The sequence below is a fragment of the Castor canadensis genome, chromosome 8 (genome assembly GCF_047511655.1).
Source record: "Castor canadensis chromosome 8, mCasCan1.hap1v2, whole genome shotgun sequence".
In the NCBI taxonomy this organism is placed as follows: Eukaryota; Metazoa; Chordata; class Mammalia; order Rodentia; family Castoridae; genus Castor; species Castor canadensis.
The window spans coordinates 29,389,540-29,408,551 of record NC_133393.1 but is presented as its reverse complement, the minus strand read 5'-3'; the positions used below and the strand labels follow the sequence as shown (position 1 = coordinate 29,408,551).

General features: G+C 39.1%; 2 pseudogenes; both read right to left on the bottom strand.

The window, feature by feature from the left end:
• Positions 1 to 3,445: 3,445 nt before the first annotated feature.
• On the bottom strand, positions 3,446 to 5,066 carry LOC109680726 (zinc finger C3HC-type protein 1-like; annotated as a pseudogene).
• Positions 5,067 to 10,939: 5,873 nt separating this feature from the next.
• LOC109680720 (putative vomeronasal receptor-like protein 4) lies at positions 10,940 to 16,188 on the bottom strand (annotated as a pseudogene).
• Between the last annotated feature and the right edge of the window lie 2,824 nt (positions 16,189 to 19,012).

The window sequence follows — 19,012 nt, the reverse complement described above, 5'->3', positions numbered from 1 at the left end:
CTCTTTTTGAGTTATTTGTTGAAATCTCAAATGCCACTCGGAGGTATAGTATTAAAAACTCTAAATTCTCTATCCAGATTTTTTTTTTGATCTTCATAGTAGCTCCATAGTAGTAAAGCCAATCTAGTTGCTCAAATTCTAATATAGCCATTCCATGTTCAATCTCAGCCTGGGAGAAGCAGACCCAAAAGTTTATTAATCAGGATATATTCCTTTATTTCTGATTTCATTCTATCATATTCCCATCATACAATTCCAAATGCCTGGGGTCTTCACTTATCCTGCTTGCCTTCCTATACCCCAATAAAGAGAAACTTATAGCTAGGTGCTCATGGCTCATGCCTATAATCCTTGCTACTCAGGAGGCAGAGATCAGGAGGATCATGATTTGAAGCCAGGCTGGGCAAATAGTTCTCGAGGCCTTATCTTGAAAAACCCTATCACAAAATAGGGCTGGTGGTGTGACTCAAGGTGTAGGGCCTAAATTCAAACCCCAGTGCTGCAAAAACAAAACAAAAAGCCCCAGAAACTTGTGATATCCTATTGTTTCAATTTCTTTAATGTCTCCCAATGTTATAGCCACATTTCAACTTCTATATTGTCTCTAATTTTGTTAGTTTTCCTTTCTAGCTGTCCTTTTGGTGAGTATAATAATTTCCAGGTTTGTTTTTTGCTTCCAAATTTTATATCTTTCATGTCTAATCCTAACTTATCCTGACATATATTGAATCTCAAACTGATTCTGTGGTTTAAGTAATTACAAATATTCAGTAGCACTTTGCAGTCATCAATAGCAAGTCAAACTGCATAGCCTCTCCAGGTAGGATTCAGAAGTTAAAACTGAATCAGCCAAGCACAAGCAGGAAGAAGTCTGTTTTCCAAACAAAAAATCAGATAATTGGCAGCAGCCAGGGAGGATGCCCTAGAGGAACCTTGGAATGCCAGCCTAGGAGGGTCTTCAGGAGAGGCTTGAACTCCCACTGAGTGATCTAAGGAGCCCCTGAGAGAAGCCTGGAGCAGTTCTGAATGTGTTGATATTTATGAAGGTGGATTAGAGGGGGATTAAGTATGTGTTGTGTAGTTTCATGTGATGAGGGAATCTGCAATGAAGCTTCTTTTAGAAAAGTAGGTTGGGGGCATCATTGGTGTGACAAGAAATCTCCCAAATATGAGATGGTGATGGCATTTACAGTTGTATAAATTTGTGAGAAGTAACAAACTCAGTTAAATTTGTAGGCTATTTTATTTTGTCACTTTTTCTCCCAAGCTGGTTATCATGGGGCTACTTTGATCTTTAGCAGTCTAAGCTGATTTTCAGACTTCATGCCTAGATAAAATTTTACCCTTTCATATCCAAGAGCTCCAAATGCATATTTCACATTGAAGCTTAAGTCAAACTTTGAGAGGTTTTCCAGAATAAAAGGAACCAAAATGTTCAAACCAATCCCCAGGATTTGCATGTATTCTATATACTTGGATGCAATTCTATAGGCCTTCTGCCTCTACCTCCTAGTACAAGTTAAAATTGCTTTAGCATTCTCTGTCCTGAAGGTCCTTCACAGCATACATTGTGGGAATATAGACTTGGATTTGGGCTTTATATCAGGCATTCACATGACTTTAGGAATATAAATTAGTGAGTATCTCTTAATTTCTGTTTCCTCCCCTGACACATGGGAGACTAAATACTGACTCAGTGCCTTAAAGGAACAGTACACAATTCCAATGTCAAGCACATAATGAGTTATGGAAAAAGCATTAGTATCAAGAAGAGAAAACTAATTCATATAGTTAGAATACTAAATTATTAAATATTTGTCAGAGGTTGGAAGCTCTTAAAAATATCTAAACATGCTGGGTATGGTGGTGAATGCCCGTAATCCCAGCACATGGGAGGGTAAAGTAGGAAGGTTGAGAGTTGGATGCCAGCCTGGGCTACACAATGAGACCCTGCATCAAACAAAACAAAACAAAACAGAAACAAACAAAAATGAGTGCGCTCAAAACTTACAATGAACTTACCTGTTATTTTCCTTTTTTATTCATATCTTTCTAGTGAGTCCCATTATTTTCCAGCATTCTCTTCACCTTTTTAAAATTTCAAAACCTCTTCCAAAAGATGACCTGTATTGAAAATACAGAAGTGCACCAAAAATTAGATGAATGAATCTTATGGAACCCGATAATGCTGACGGTGCATAATACTAGCATGTAAAATTGCAGTCTAAGTGACATAGAACTTTCCCTAATGACCTGAAAAGCTCTTACATCTTTCTAATTTTTGGAAGAGCACAAGGCAGGAAAACCATCCTAGAGCTCTTGAACACAGGGACAGAGATGTTCAAACATTTTTTAGTGGTTTATCTGCTTGTTTGGTCCCTCATTTTTTCTTGCTTATGGTAGACACCTTAGATATGGTAGACACCTTAGAAGAGGACAGAAGGTCCGAAGGCTCACAGACCATCTCATCAATTCCCTGCCTTAGTCAAAGACAGATTAACATTTATACTCACAAGGCACATGTGAGTAAATCAAAGAATTTTCAGGAACTGTGGTGCAGACAAGCTCTGGGTTAGTCCTTCTGCTGAGATGAGGCTTCTCATGTTATATTTGTACCTTCAGAACTTGTATAGCTCTTGGTTCCCATAAAGTACCATGAAGACTTCAGTTCTTACAGTTATCACCCTGTCAAGGAGAATGAAATCCTCTGCAGAATCTTCATTGCTGAAGTACAACTTTTCCTCTCCTTGCATAATTACTACCTTTGTTTGGCTCAGAAATCATTGCAGGTCTAATTAGGGATTTATTATTTTAATGGAAGGACCTGAAGTGAGAAAGTAAACAATAAACAAAGTTTCTGTATTTTCACTTTCCTTTAGTTCCAAGCTGTGAACCAGCATGTAGACCCACTTCTGAGACACACAATAAGTCATTTCCCTGTCTTCTCAAGTCCCTCTTTAAACACAGGAATATAGTAATGATGTTTAAATAGAATGATACTCATGGGTTTAAATAATTCATAGCAGTATAATATCCATACTATTCAAGAGAATATACAGTTTTTTTTTAGTATCTTAGCAAATATTTTATTAACACATACTCTCATATTCCCAGCATATAGGAGTCCTTGGAGCACTGTGACACACTAAAGCTACTGAAATGGATGTTCTGATCTTTGGTCTTCCATCTGGTTTCATCACACAGTGGTCTTTACACAAAAAGGGCCTTGCTGTACCTTCCCTTGTCCACATCCCACATGGAAACGGGTCTCCTTTCTCTCATGCAGATGGCTGACATTCCTTGTCTTTGCAATGGCAGGGGCTCCTTGTCATTAAACCAGGATGGATACAAACTTAGCATCAGCTGATCAAAAGGGAATTCAGACTTTATTTTTCAAAAAGTCACTCTCAGTTCCAGTTCTCTGCAGGAAAGGGCTGCAATATCTTCAGGATGAGGATAAAGATTCTCATTACCGAAATGTTCCAAACACTTTCCTTGATTTTTCAGAGAGACTCATGGAGTCTGTATCAGCTGTCTCCTTAGACCGCTTGTGGGCCAAAAGGATGGTCAGACGTGCCTTCCAGCCTGGCTCTGCTGGGTTGCTGGCATTGAGTTCCATTCCACCTTTATCCCTGGTTTCTTTGCCAAGTGTGACAGTCACCCAAGGGCACCAGTCTCTATGCTGAGAGGTGGGATCAAGGAAGCTTCGGGAAGATGTGCCCGAGCTGCTGGCCGAGCAAAGGCGAGCTCGTTTGGCTTTCCGGAGAGGGCTTGAGGGCACTTCTAGGCCAGTGGTGTCTCCAGTTCCCATGCGGCTTCAGTCACCGGGCCTTCTGGTGGTTGGACTGGCTGGCTGGCTGAGGCCGGTCAACAGGACTGGAAGAATCGCAGCTCCGGGGTTCTGGAAACAATAGGACCTGGGCTCTTTTCAATCTGCTCTGAACCTGAGGAAAACGTGGCATCCTGGCTCCGGGTCATTATCCTGCGAGGAGATTCAGGTACCAGAGGGAACCGCCTCAGTGTCTGCGGTGGAGGAGCTGGTCAGGCCAAAGGAGGTATCCAGCTCAGTGATGGATGAGTCTATCTGCTGGAAGCCCCAGAGCCCCATCTTCCTCATACACTGTGAACATGCTATCAGGGAGAGCTGCATGGGTTCCAAGAACTATATGCCCAGCCACACACAGAAAGAACACGGGCAGCGGCATGGATTTGCATGTCTGAGCCTAGTTTGCTTGTAGTTTTTCTGTCTTCAAATTGGTGATCAACTTCATCTTCAAGCAGGTGTAGCAGAATACTGATCTTATCTTCTATCAAGCACATAGTTTTCAAGTCTTCTGGCCTCAGGAAGGAAGCTGGAAGGCTTTGAAAATGATCTAGGAATTCACTAACAAGGACAGACGGCTCAGTCAAGGGCAACATCCCAAATCGATCTGGAGAAGTACTGTCCGGCCAAAACCGGAACTTCTCATAAGCAGTGCACAAGGAGTTTTTCATCTCAGCACATAGTTCCTTGTATCTGTCAAAATCAAAAGCTGATTGTAAACTGGCACAGAGAAAAGCCTGGCAGCTGGAGCACTTGAGCAGATCACACTCAACTGTCACCCAGCCATATTTTGCACAGACAAGTGGAGACAGTTTGGGGGGCTTCCCTGCCCACTTCAAAGAAGAAAATATTTCCACTCTGTTAAAGAAGGCTTCTTTGCTTGTAGATTCCAATGGAGGTTGTTCTGCTTGAGGTGATCCATTAACTGACTGGAATGTGGCAGATGTGTTTTTCCTCTGAGATGCATCCATTTCCTTCAATTGTAAAGGTTAAAAGACGGGTGCTGGTGGCTCACGCCTATAAGCCTAGCTACTCAGGAGACAGAGATCATGAGGATCGCTGTTCAAAGCCAGCCTGTGCAAATAGTTTGGGGGGCCCTATGCTTCTCCGCCTCCCTCTTCCAGCGCAATCCTGTTATCAGCTGCCGGACTTTCTGCGGGGTCCGTTCTGGGGAACGCATGACTGCACCCCAAGTCTTTTCAACTCTTGAGGCAAACACCGGGCCCTCGCTGGGAGCCGCCATCTTGGTCCCGGGAATATACAGTTTAAACACAATACTTTTCTAATTATGCATTTCACAGAAATTAAAGAATTCTAAGTTTCATATGCAATCACAAAAGACTGAGGCAAATTTGAGAATTACATAGTTGGAGGCATCATAGTACTTGACTTCAAAATATAGTACAAAGGTGCAATAATCAAAATAGTGTTGTACCACTACATACACCAAAGGATCAGAATAAGCCCAGAAGTAAACTCACATACATACAGTTATTTGACTTCCCAGAAGACACCAATGGTACACTCTGGGGAAAAGATAGTCTCTTCAATAAATCTTGGAAAAACTTGGTATTTACAAAAGAATGAAATTAGAACCTTATCTCATACTACACACAAAAATCAACTTAAAATATTTTCAATACTGAAGCTTAAGACCTGGAACTGTAAAATTAGAAAAGAGAAAACAAAAACTACGTGAACTTGGCCTGGACAATGACAATTTTGACAATTTGACAATTTGTTGCTCAGGCAACAAAAGCATCAATAGACAAATAGGATCACATCATCTAAAAAGTTTCCTCACAGCAAAGCAACTAATCCAGAATATGAAATGACATAGGAAAAAAGTTTGCAAACTACAGATAAGGTTTAATATCAAAAGTTAAGATGCATACAACACAGAAAAACATGCAATCTGATTTAAAAATGGGCAAATTACCTGAGTAGACTTATTTTTTTTGGTGCTAGAGTTTGAACTCAGGGCCTACACCATGAGCCACTCCACCAGCACTTTTTTGTAAAGGGTATTTTTGAGATAGGGTCTCATGAACTATTTGCCTGAAGTGGCTTCAAACCACGAGCCTCTTGATCTCTGCCTCCTGAGTAGCTAGGATTATAGGTGTGAGCCACCAGTGCCCGGCCTTGAGTAGATTTTATAAAGAAGACACAGGAATGGCTAAGAGGTATATGAAAACATGCTCAACATTATTTATTAACCATCATAGAAATGGAAATCAAAACAACAATGAGGTATCACTTCACACTTGTCATGGCAATAATCAATAAATAAAAGATATCTTGTTGAGCTTGTGGATAAAAAGAAATCCTTGCACTCTTGAGGAGAATGCCATTGAGTTCAGTCATTATGGAAAACAGTATGGAGGTTCTTGACAACTTAAAAATAGATCCAGCCATACGATCCAGCCATCCTTCTTCAGAGCATACAGCCAAATGAAAGGAAGTGAGGATCTGTAAGTGATATTGATACTGGATTTATTGATCCCAAGTTCGTGTCCTGTTGTAATTGATGATTGAAGATGCCAGACCAGGAGTTAAGAGTAGAGCAAGCACAAAGCTTATTGAAAGGATAACAAAACACTCTGATGGTTAGGACTTAGTGAAAGATCTAAGCCAAACAATGGCTAAAGTCTAGGAGATGACAAAGGGCACTAACTGGTTTAGGTCCTACTATTCTACCTTGAAACCATATTTGTGATTGGTTGGTGCAGAGTCAGCTTCTCGCTGAACTCAGCCATCTGCCTGTCCATCTCCTTATCAAACTGAGTATTCCAAGAATGTCTGGTCAGCTCATCCTGGCCTTGGGGGCCCACATCTTGCAGCTGCATTTTGTCATTTTGGTTAGAGGCTTATTATTTCCATGAGAAACTTGCTGTTTCCCATGCCCCTTTTAAATGTCTGCTTCTAAAGTGCCTCTCATCCAAAATGGAGTCGCCTCTGTCATTGCTCCCCTTACATTATCTGCACTCCCATGTTCATTGAAACATTATTCACAACGGCCATTTTATTTAAGTGGCTTTATCCAAGTGACGAATAAATAAATCAAATATACACTGGAATATTATCTATCTTTAAACACGGAGATCTTGACATTTGCAACAACATGGATGATACTGGATAGCATATGCTAAGTGAAACAAGCCAATCAAGAAAGAAGACATACTTCATGATCTCACTTTATATGGCTTCTGAAAAAGTTGAATGCACAGAAGCAGAGTAGGATTGTGGTTAGAGAAATGGTGAGATGTGGGTCAGAGGGTTCAAATTGCAGTCGTGTAGGATGAGTAGTGTAGGGATCTCATGTACAGCATGATGACTAGAATTAATACTGTATGGCATATTGGAAGTTTGCTAAGAGAGATTTCAGGTGCTCTTAGCATACCCACTGAGTGATAATTGTGTGAGGAACTGGATATGTTAATGTAGCTAGATTGTAGGATTTCATGGCACATACTTGTATCTGAAGATCATTTTACTTTATATACCAAAACTAAATTTATTTTATTAAGGCATATTAATTGTACAAAGAAAGAGTTTTCATTAGGACACTTCCATACACACATAAAATGTACTTTGATCATATTCAGCAGGACTATTACTCTTCATCACATCTATCTCCCCCCACTTTCCTTTTCCTGTTCCATGTCCCTAGTAGTTCCCCTTTTATTTTCATGACCTTTTTTCGTTTTGTCCAACTTCAACAAATGAGAGAAATCATGCAATTTGTATTTACAGAACTGGCTTATTTCACTTAACATCATGACCTCCAGTTCCATCCACTTTATAGCAAAAGACATATTTTCATTTTTCTTTATGGCTTAGTAAAACTCCATTGTATTTCTACCATATTTTCTTTAAATGTTCATCAGTATTAGGGCAGCTAGTTTCATGTCATAATTTCGCTATTGGGAATAGTGCAGCAATAAATTTTGGTATGCAAAGTACGTCGACAGTAAGCTGACTTTGATTCTTTTGGGTGTATACCCAGAAGTGGTATGGTTGGATCATATGGGAATCCTATTTTTAATTTTTTGGGAAAGAGCCATATGATTTCCATAGTGGCTTTGTATCAGGTACTTAAACTGTTTTTGCACTGAGTCCTTACTTGGGTCCATGAATTAACTGAAAGCAGAAGAAAAGTTTGGAATTCCTGCCTTTATTTTATATCTGTATACTTTGCTCTGAGCCATTCTGTCCTGTCACTTTGCAGTCACCTTGGAATCCAGGAAGGACAACACTGATTGACATCTTTACAAGGGAGCATGGTCAAAACCACTCTCAAGAAAAAGAACAGTGAAATTTTCACAGGACAGATCACCCTCCAGGCAACAAAGACTTGTTTATACTGACCAGGCTGCTACTCTCAAGTGCTGTTAGAGATAACAACTTCTCTGAAACTCCTCCCAAAACAAAAACTGAAGTAATGATTAGCCATGCCATCATACTTTGACTAGGACTGTTTAACCGTTATGCATACCTTTCACTATTGATCAAATTCTTTCTCTATTTAAACCTGAGGTCATGTCTGAAAATGAGCTGAGGTGATTTCTTCCAGTGGTGACCAGGCAACATAATATACTTCCTTTCTCTTCCCTTCGTTTATACTCATCTCTTTATTTGGCATAAAGAGGTACATGGCTCCCCTGAAGGGTGCAAAACTCCAGTTTCAGTAGTCCCAATTTGCATTTTCATCTGCAATGAGTAAGTGTTCCTTCACCCTGCCCTCCATCCTCCACAGCATTGGTTGTAATTGATTTTCATTTTATGCTACTTATTTGAAAAAAGTAGAAAACAAACAAAAAAACTGCTCTAGATAGAAATGTCAGCTAATTCTGCATAACTTTCATTTACATTGCCCACCCACAAGAAACACAGCTGATACTCCCGTCAAGTAAGCACACACATACTCATTTCTAGAGATAGATTGGTCCTTGATCCTTCCACCACAAAACACTCAGAAGCACAGAAGCACAAGGCCTTTAACTAAGTAAAATATCTTGAAAACCTAGTTTAATTTAACATAGAGATATTTGAAATTTCAGAGATCCATTCCCAGAACTCTTATAGTTGATTTCCTGTAGTAGTTTCAACTGGTAGAAACAAAGGATGGTTGCCTCAAGGAAGAAATGGAGATCTTGGATCCCATTCTATGCACTCTTTTTTTTTATTCATATGTGCATACAATGCTTGGGTCATTTCTCCCCCCTGCCCCCACCCCTTCCCTTACCACCCACTCCACCCCCTCCATCTCCCCCCCAACCCCCTCGATACCTGGCAGAAACTATTTTGCCCTTATCTCTAATTTTGTTGAAGAGAGAGTATAAGCAATAATAGGAAGGAACAGGGTTTTTGCTAGTTGAGATAAGGATAGCTATACAGGGAGTTGACTCACATTGATTTTCTGTGTATGTGTGTTACCTTCTAGGTTAATTCTTCTTGATCTAACCTTTTTTCTAGTTCCTGGTCCCCTTCTCCTATTGGCCTCAGTTGCTTTAAAGTATCTGCTTTAGTTTCTCTGCGTTGAAGGCAACAAATGCTAGCTAATTTTTTAGGTGTCTTACACTATTTGTTACAGAAAATACAAAGCAGCACCACTCTCTTCAGAAACCATGTCCATCAGAATCTGACATATTTGTGAAGTGAAAATGGGAGCCAGCAAAAGGCAAAGATTTTGGTAAGCTCCACTTGAAGAGGCTTTGGATTCCTCCCAAGTCTGCTTTTACCAGCTTCCTGCAAGCAGATGGCAAGTCTCTCTTTGACTCAGAGAGAAGAATCAAGAAAAGAGGAGGAAGAAAAGAGCTTCTGAACCAACTCAGAGAGGCTGTCACCAGCCAAAAGTCCCACTGCGAGTCTTCCTTAGGATGCCTGAGGCAGTGGGAGCTGCCTGCGCACCCTCACTTTAACTGACCATCGTAGAATAAGGTCCCTCATATTTAGCAGGCAGAGTACCATGCTCTTCTTCAGAACTAGCAGTCTCTGTGAAGTCCACAGCTGAACCCAGAACACCTTTGCACAGGTCAGGGGAGACAGAGCCATGGGGTTTAGGATTCCTGGGCCATTGTGACCTGAGTGAAAACTCTGAATGTTCTTGGATAAGGCCGGATATGATCAGAAGTGGAGGTCAGATGATATAGGGGCAAAATTGATTAGCTTGTGGTACTTTCATAGTGATTAATGTGCAAGTGATGCCCAGGTTGTGAATTTGAACCTCACCTGCAGAATCTTTTTCAAATCCAAGACAGCATCCTTTGAAGAACCTTTCCCTCAGCTTTCCTATGTGTTTTGTGACAATACTTCATGGTATTTAGTGTGTTTGAGATTGTTTCATGGTGTTTATTCTTACCAGTGTCATTAGCTCTTTTGGAATCAACTCAAACCAAGAATTGGTCGGCTGCATCCATCGTGTAGTGAATTAGCTTCTCTCACTGATCATCTCTACCTTGTCTTGCAAGGAGACCTCAGATAAAGGATATTTCCTGACACCTTTTTTCCTGATTTTGTTTTTATGATAACTGTTCCTTGGGTAACCCCGATACATACTTAGAAAGTGCTAAATTAACTAACCTGAGAAGATAATTTCTAATTACATTTGAAGGAACACAAAGGTGAGAAATAATTTGAGGTTTCAGCTTGAATAAAACCTCAGGTTTGGAGAAAATTACAATATTGATTTCTAGCAACAGATGTTGCCAGTATTCTTTCCCATACAAACAACAAGTTAAAAGTCACATGATAGGGATGGTGGAATGGAAGGCTGGTAATAATAGTCTCTTGTGTCAACTTCCTAAGATCATTAAAACAGTGTTAGATTGCCTAAGATGAGTGTTCCTAAAAGTGAAAGTAAATCTATTAAAATAAACTTGAATGAACTTAATATTCTGATGTATTAAAACATTAGGACAGGGCTGGGGATATAGCTCAGTCATTTAGTGTTTACCTTGCATTCATGAGGCCCTGAGTTCAATCCCCGGTACCACAAAAAAATAAAAAAACAAAAAACAGAAACAAAAAAAAAATCCCATTAGGACAAAGAAATTCCTAGTGGATGTACTTTTGGTTTATGGAGGGATAAACGTAGGAAGTTATTTCCTGCACTTCTCAGAGAGAATTCCAGTATTTAGCAGAATGAACATCCCTGATAATCAAGATGAAGGGGGTGATATTAGCATGACCAAGTACTAGAAACATGTTAATATTTATTATCATGGAATTCCTTGTCAAGCAGGGACCAGCATAGAAGGAGAAAATGAAATGTGACCAACAACAGATAAGGAAACAGGTCATGAGAACGAGAGTACTTAGAGTAGCTCTGATTTCTGGGCTAAAATTATTTGCAAACCTGGAGATATGAAAGTAGAGGACACACTTGTGATGCTGTGCAGATGGAAAGCCATGTACCAACTGCTCAAGCCCATGAGACTCTGAAAGATGACATGCGGAAGAGCCACGAGACAGATGAAAAACCACCTAATGACTTGCTTAGATGGTAGCATATAGCATTGCCCAACATGCATTCTAGTTGCAGATCTGTTCATGCTACTGACTGCTGTGATGTACTGGAGCAAGCTGGAGCTTATCAGAGAATTAAAGATCCAAAAGAGAAGGATATACGGAAGAACTTGCCATGCAGTGTGTGGTTTGAGTTTTCTCCACAAAGAAGTTCTGGAACTGATGGTGACAGCTTAGACCAGGCTGAGGAGACAGGTGGTGCAGATGGAAAGTCCCCAAGCTACCCTTTCCATAAAAACAGTTTTACAACCAACATCACTAGGAAGTTTCTGAAATAAAAAACTGTGGCTATATCTCTGACCCCTGTGGTACAGATGATTATATTTGAAAAAACCAAGTGGATGAATATATGGTCTATGAGTTTTTCTCTCAGGGCTCATGACAAAAATGTGTACATGTATCACAAATATAAGGATGCTCCCCACAATTCCAGGTCCAGTGAGAGAAAGGAAGCTTGTTCTCTGGATGACATTATTCCAAATCATCTCCACACTTTATGCATGGAAAATACATTTTGAGAAACACAAATAAGTATAGATGACATACTTCAGGCTCTGGATTTTCTCTGTGTTTAGAGAAAAGAACTATTTCTCAAATCTGTAAATTTGCACAATTCTTTCCTAGCAGGTACCTGATCTCATCATCTGTTATTTTCCTAGTTTTTTCTTTCTGCTACTGACATAGAAGTAGTTATAAATATAGTTTGGTCATGCACCCCCAATGGATCTTTTTGAAACAACCTTCTTTGTACCTCTGATTTCTGAAATTTATGTAATGATTTTCTTCATAGACAAAAGCTAAACAAAGGGCGACGTCATTCACTTAGTTCATAAATCATGACCCTGAGTAATAGCTTAAAATGTCTTCTTCCTTTTCATTATTCTACTCCAGTGGTTTTTGTTGTGACTCCACCAAGACCAGTTTTACAATGCTATAAACATTGATCCTTCAAAGGAATATTGAGCTAACAGAATTGTAGCTTCTCAAAAAAAAAAAAAAAGGAAAGAAAGAAAGAAAAAGAAAAAGAGCTTGTTCCTGACCAGAGGAATGGCTTCCCAGGGGCAGTTATGTAATGGACTCTCTCTTATACCTTTGGGTAGACCTTGGCTATATGTAAAACAGAGGTAAGGGAGTAGAACAGTCCAGCCTCCATACCTCAAGGTGGGACCAACACTATGGTTAAATTTTTGCTCTCAATCTTCTACATGGTTGTAGTCATTGAACTGATTGTTTTCTTCCAGTTTACCTATTCTTACTATCCATTTCTTCTCAGTGCTTCTAATAAAACACCAAAGAAGTTCAACACTGAGGCTCTTTTCCTATGAACTACAACCAAAGACATGACTTCCTGATGCTGTGTTTTAAATGTTTTCAAATGTAGTAATTTTCTCAAACAGAAATGCCATGCTCTATAAGTCAATTCTCTCTAATATCTCACATTGTGGTTTGTATAACCACTTTATAAATGATATCCCCTTCTGTTACTTCTCCTGTATGATAGTTAAAATGAACTTTCAAAACACAAATCTATTCCTTTCACTTCACTTCTTAAAAATCATATAGAGCTTCAACGACCTTAACAATATTTGTTCAACCTACCCCTCCAAACAAATGTAACATTGTCATTTTCCTTGCCACAGGAGTATGCATAATGTCCTCAGGTAAATCTCTGCATCAATCACCACACTTCACAGGTAACTGCAGTTCATCACCAATAAACCTAGAATTTGGTCTCATACACTTTTCCCTGAACTCGCCAGGTTGTGTTGCCTATGTATCTGTTTCTGTCCTCCACTGTATAGGGAGAACACCTGAGAGATGCCATCTTTCTATTTAGCATCTAAGTTATCCAACTTAGCACCTGCTATTAAATACTCAAGAATAGTTTATGAAGAAATTGCTAAATGAGGTTCATGATTGTAAAACTTTACCTTAAATACAAAGATAAGCTGATAGCTTATTTGGGAGGTATTTGTGTTGTTTTATGTGTTTTTTTAAATGTTCAACTGAATGGCCTGGAGAAGATGATCCACATTGGATGACACATTCAGTCTGGTGTTTAGCATCTCCTCCCATGTAGAGATGAGTTGAGCTTCTAGGCTTCCTTGGATCCAGTGAATGACATGGACTCTCCTTAGGTAAACCTAGAAATTACCATTAAGCCTTCACTTGCCATATTTCTGTATTGATTTGCTTATGGTTCAATGATTCTTTTCAAATGTACTTCTATGATACATCAGTAACAGATTTTGGAATAAGGGAAATTATCTTTGTTTTGCAGAAGAGTATCATACTTGGACTGGAAAAGCTATACACCTACATCTACTCTAAAGGTTGGAAAGAGACATTTATGATTATAGTGATTAATGAGATCAAATTTCTTACCTCCAGTATGTAAGGATCAACAAAATGCAGAATCTACTTAAGTCACGGGAGATCTGTATCACTCTACGATTCTTGGGTCAGCTCAACACTGCAGGTTATCAGTATCATTGAAGATAAATTCTTATATTTTTAATCCACCTAGATCTTTTTGAGCTACATAGTAGCAAAGCCAATCTAGCCTCTCAAATTCTGGTATATCCAATCCATGTTCAATCGTGACATGGCTAAAGTGAGCCCCAAAAGTTTGCTAACCAAGATATATCCCTTTCTTTCTTATTTCATTCTATCATATCCCCACCCTCTAATTCCGAATGTCTGGGGCTCATGCTTAGTCTGCTGCCTTTCCCACACCCCACATAAGACACTTGCAAAATATTATCACTTCAACTTCTTTCACATCTCTCAAATTTAGCCATATTTCAACTTCTATGTCAATTCTTATTTTGTTTAATTTTTCTTCTATCTTTCCTTTTAATGAGTATAACAATTTCCGTGTTTATTTTTTGCTTCCAAGTTTTGTGACTTTGATGTCTAATCTTAATTATTCCTGAGAATTATTAGAACTCCAAACTGATTCTGTGGCTTAACTAATTATAAATATTCAGTGCCATTTTGTAGTCCTCAATATCAACTCAAACTGCATAGCCTTTCTAGTGAGGATCCAACAGTTAAAGCTGAATCTCAAGGATAAATAGGAAGAAGTCTCTTTCTAAAACAAAAAATCAGTTAATTGACTTGGGGCAGTCAGGCAGGGTAACCTAGAGGATCATTGGAATGTCAGTGTAGGAGGGTCTTTAGGAGAGGCCTGAGTTTCCACTGAGGGCCCTTTAAAGGGAGCCTGGATCAGTTCTGGATGATTTAATGTTCATCAAGTTGGATTAGGACAAGAAGATTAGTTAGGTGCTAGGTGCTGTCATGAGACAAGGACAGTTTATGAATTAGGGATCCCAACATTAGCTTGTTGTAGCAAAGTAATGGGTCATCATTGGTATGAAAAGAGATCTCTCAAATGGGGAACATGATGGCATTTTTACAGCTGTTGCATAACTTTAGGAGAAGCAATAAATTCATTTAAATTTTCAGCCTGTTTCCCCTGTGTCTTTTTCCCCAAACTCTTTAGCAATGGGGCTACTCTGATCTTTAGCAGTCCAAGCTGATTTTCAGACTGCCAACCTGGATAAAATTTTACTTTTTCACATCCGGGAGCCCCAAACTCACATCTCCTCTACAAACTTAAATCAAACTGTGGACAGTTTCTACAGAATTAAAGAAACTGGGATGTCTGATTCAATCCCTAGGATTTTCATTCAGTCTATTCAGTCTATTTATTGGAATACAATTCTACATGCCTTTCCGCGTCTACTTCCTACTACATATTAACGTATTGCTTTAGCGTTCTCTGGCCTGAAGGTCCCTGGCAGCATGAAGTTTGTGAGAACAGCCTAACACCTGGGTTTTGTATAAGATAGCCACATAACTTTAAGAATATAAATTATTGCCTTTCAACCGCTACTTCCTCCTGACATATGGGGTAAATAAAATATGCCTGAATGCATTAAATGAAGTAAGCAATACACAATCCTATATGTCTAACACATAATGAATTATGCTACAAGCTTTAATAACAACACTATTAATTATTATAGCTGGAATACAAAGTTACTATTTAGTCAGGATTGTAAGCTTGTAAAAATGACTGCACTTGTGGGGAATGGTAGCTCATGCCAGCACTGGGGTGCTGAGGTAGGAAGATCCTGAGTTGGATACCAGCCTGGGCTACACAGCAAAACTCTGTATCAAAGCAAAAGTGGGGGGAGGGAAAGAAAAGTAAACATAAAAGACTGCATTGTAAATATCTAAAACCTGTAAATGGATTTAAGTAATGTTTCCCTTTTTTGTTATATCTTACTGGACACAGAAGCAATCTCTTAACTTTCTAAAAGTTCAAAACCCCTTCGAAAAGATGGCCTAGATTGAAAGTACAGAAATGCACCAAAATTAGTTTAACAAATTTTATGGGCCTTAATAATGCTGACAATCTCATAATATCAGCAGGAAATTTGGAGACAAAGGAAAATACAGTTTTTCCTTAAACCTGAAATGTCCTTTTATCTTTCTAAGTTTGAGAAGAAAATAAGGTAGGAACCTCATAGAAAGCCCATCTTGGAGCTCTCTGATGATTCCAGACCCCGAATAAAGTGACACAGATATTGAAGTGTTTCTACAGAATTGCTGCTGGACGGTGTATAGATTTGATATTAGAAAAGAAAAGAAGGTTCTAAGGCTTGTAGATTCTTTTGTTAATCCCCTTGTTTAATCAGAAACAGAGTAACTTTCATATTTCTGAGTGAAATTTACATGACAGATGTGAGTAAATCAAAGAAGCATCTGTCTGGTAGCTGAGTTGCAGACAAGCTCTTGGTTAGTCCTTCTGCAAAGATGAGGTTTCCCATGTCATATTTGTACCTTCAGAATTTGTAGAGCTCTTGGCTCCCATAAAGTGCCACTTCAATTTTCACAGTTGTCACCCTTTGGGGAAAAGGAAATCCTCTGTAGAATCTCAGTCCCTGAAATACAACTTTTCTTCTCCCTCCACAATTAATACATTTGGCTCAGAATTTATTTTAAGTTTAATTAGGATTTAATTAATTGAAAGAAGTGAAGTGATATAAGGAACAAAGCAAATTTCTGTATCCTCATTTTTCCAAAGTTCCAAGCTGTGAGCCAGCATGGAGACCAACTTATGTGACACTGAATAAGTCATTTCCTTTCATTCTCAAGTCCTTCCTTTAAAACAGGAATATAATAATGATGATCAGTGTGAGGACTGAGCTTTCTGAGCAAGTCACAACCAGGGACCAGGACAGAACAAGAACGACAATGCTGTACCTATACTTATTGACAGGACAAGGACTTTGTCATAACTGATTGTTTTATGCCTTGTTTATCAAACAACAAATGTGACTCAAAAACTTGATAGGGTCTGGAAATGTAGCTCAGTGGAAGAGTGGTTGCCTAGCAGAGGCAAGGCCCTATGTTTGATGCTCAGCACTATGAAACAGATGAATAAACTAATAATAAATTTAAAATAAATTTACAAGTTAAAGAACTAAGCTGGCCCACACTGTCATAAAAGGAAGTCCTGCCACATAAAGCCTCAAGAATACCTCTGTATTTTATCTATACCTGCTAATGATCTTTCTATTATTCTTATGCCAAGGAGGAGCTTTCTAGAGCTTGATGCAGAGGAATATAAATGAACTCGGTCACAGGGCTGAGATTGGAGGTGAGAATATCATCATTTTTCAAGATGTGAGATCAGCACAGGGCTGACCTGTGAGGCAGGCTTCTGGTCACTGCTCTCTCCTTTGTTTCTGATATGATTATGTCCTTATTACCTAGAGGTGTACTTGGCATAGGATAGAGGCTAAAACAAAGGCCATAAATGAAAGAATAGCCCTTTGAGGTAAGTATGATTTCCATTCCCTGATTTTGAATAGAGGAATCAGGCACAGACGGAGTGGGTAAGTTAACATTGTATTTGATATGTAATACAAATTGAAAAATGAAAGTCATTAATTTTCCCTGGTGCAATGAAGAGTACTTCTCTCACTCAGTTTTCTTAGTCCATTTTGTTTAGAAAATTTGTAAGTTCTTTCCTCTCATTTTGACATATATAATACCATATATATATATCATCTATATCTATCTATCACCTATCTATCTATTTATTTATCTGTCTATCGTCTATCTATCTAATCTTTAAAAAAAACTATGTATGCTTTTCTTGTTAGTTTGACAACCCAGAAATGTTTTTCCCAGTGTCTTGGAGCCCTCTTTGGAAATATAATCCTCAAGGAGGGCAGTGCCCTATCTTACAGTTTCTACAGGAGAGTGAGGACTTTGTATTTTTTGGAAAAGGATGATTAATCCAAATTACCAGGTAAGTTCAGAATAAACTATGTGTTGCAATTAGTGGTGTTAGGTCCTTTTCAGAAAGTTATCATTTTCTTGAGCAAGTGTATTTAATGGGTGTGTATAAAAGTTCTATTTCCCCCATACTTGCAGTCTCTTCAGTGGAATTCCTGTGATGTGTGGACATTCTATTTGATTGATTTTCAAAATTGAAATTACTTTTTCTTTTAATAGAGGTTTCCTAGATTGGCAGATCGGCAGATCTTTTAAACGTTTTTTCCTTAACACATGTATTATCATATGTAGTAGAATTAAAACTGGGTTCCAGAGAACCTGACACATGAGAATAAGGAAATAATCAGCAAGGCTTGCTAATTTCCTGCTGATTCAGATGTGTACTTCTGGGTCAGTCTCCTTCAGTCTGTCTCACTGTCTTTTTTTTCCCTTTTATTATTCATATGTGCATACAAGGCTTGGGTCATTTCTCCCCCCTGCCCCCACCCCCTCCCTTACCACCCACTCCACCCCCTCCCTCTCCCCCCCCACCCCCTCAATACCCAGCAGAAACGATTTTGCCCTTATTTCTAATTTTGTTGTAGAGAGAGTATAAGCAATAATAGGAAGGAACAAGGGTTTTTGCTGGTTGAGATAAGGATAGCTATACAGGGAGTTGACTCACATTGATTTCCTGTGCGTGGGTGTTACCTTCTAGGTTAATTCTTTTTGATCTCACCTTTTCTCTAGTTCCTGGTCCCCTTTCCCTATTGGCCTCAGTTGCTTTTAAGGTATCTGCTTTAGTTTCTCTGCGTTAAGGGCAACAAATGCTAGCTAATTTTTTAGGTGTCTTACCTATCCTCACCCCTCCCTTGTGTGCTCTCGCTTTTATCATGTGCTCATAGTCCAATCCCCTTGTTGTGTTTGCCCTTGATCTAATGTCCACATATGAGAGAGAACATACGATTTTTGGTCTTTTGGGCCAGGCTAACCTCACTCAGAATGATGTTCTCCAATTCCATCCATTTACCAGCGAATGATAACATTTCGTTCTTCTTCATGGCTGCATAAAATTCCATTGTGTATAGATACCACATTTTCTTAATCCATTTGTCAGTGGTGGGGCATCTTGGCTGTTTCAATAACTTGGCTATTGTTAATAGTGCCGCAATAAACATGGGTGCCTCTGGAGTAACCTGTATCACAGTCTTTTGGGTATATCCCCAAGAGTGGTATTGCTGGATCAAATGGTAGATCGATGTCTAGCTTTTTAAGTAACCTCCAAATTTTTTTCCAGAGTGTTGTACTAGTTTACATTCCCACCAACAGTGTAAGAGGGTTCCTTTTTCCCCGCATCCTTGCCAACAC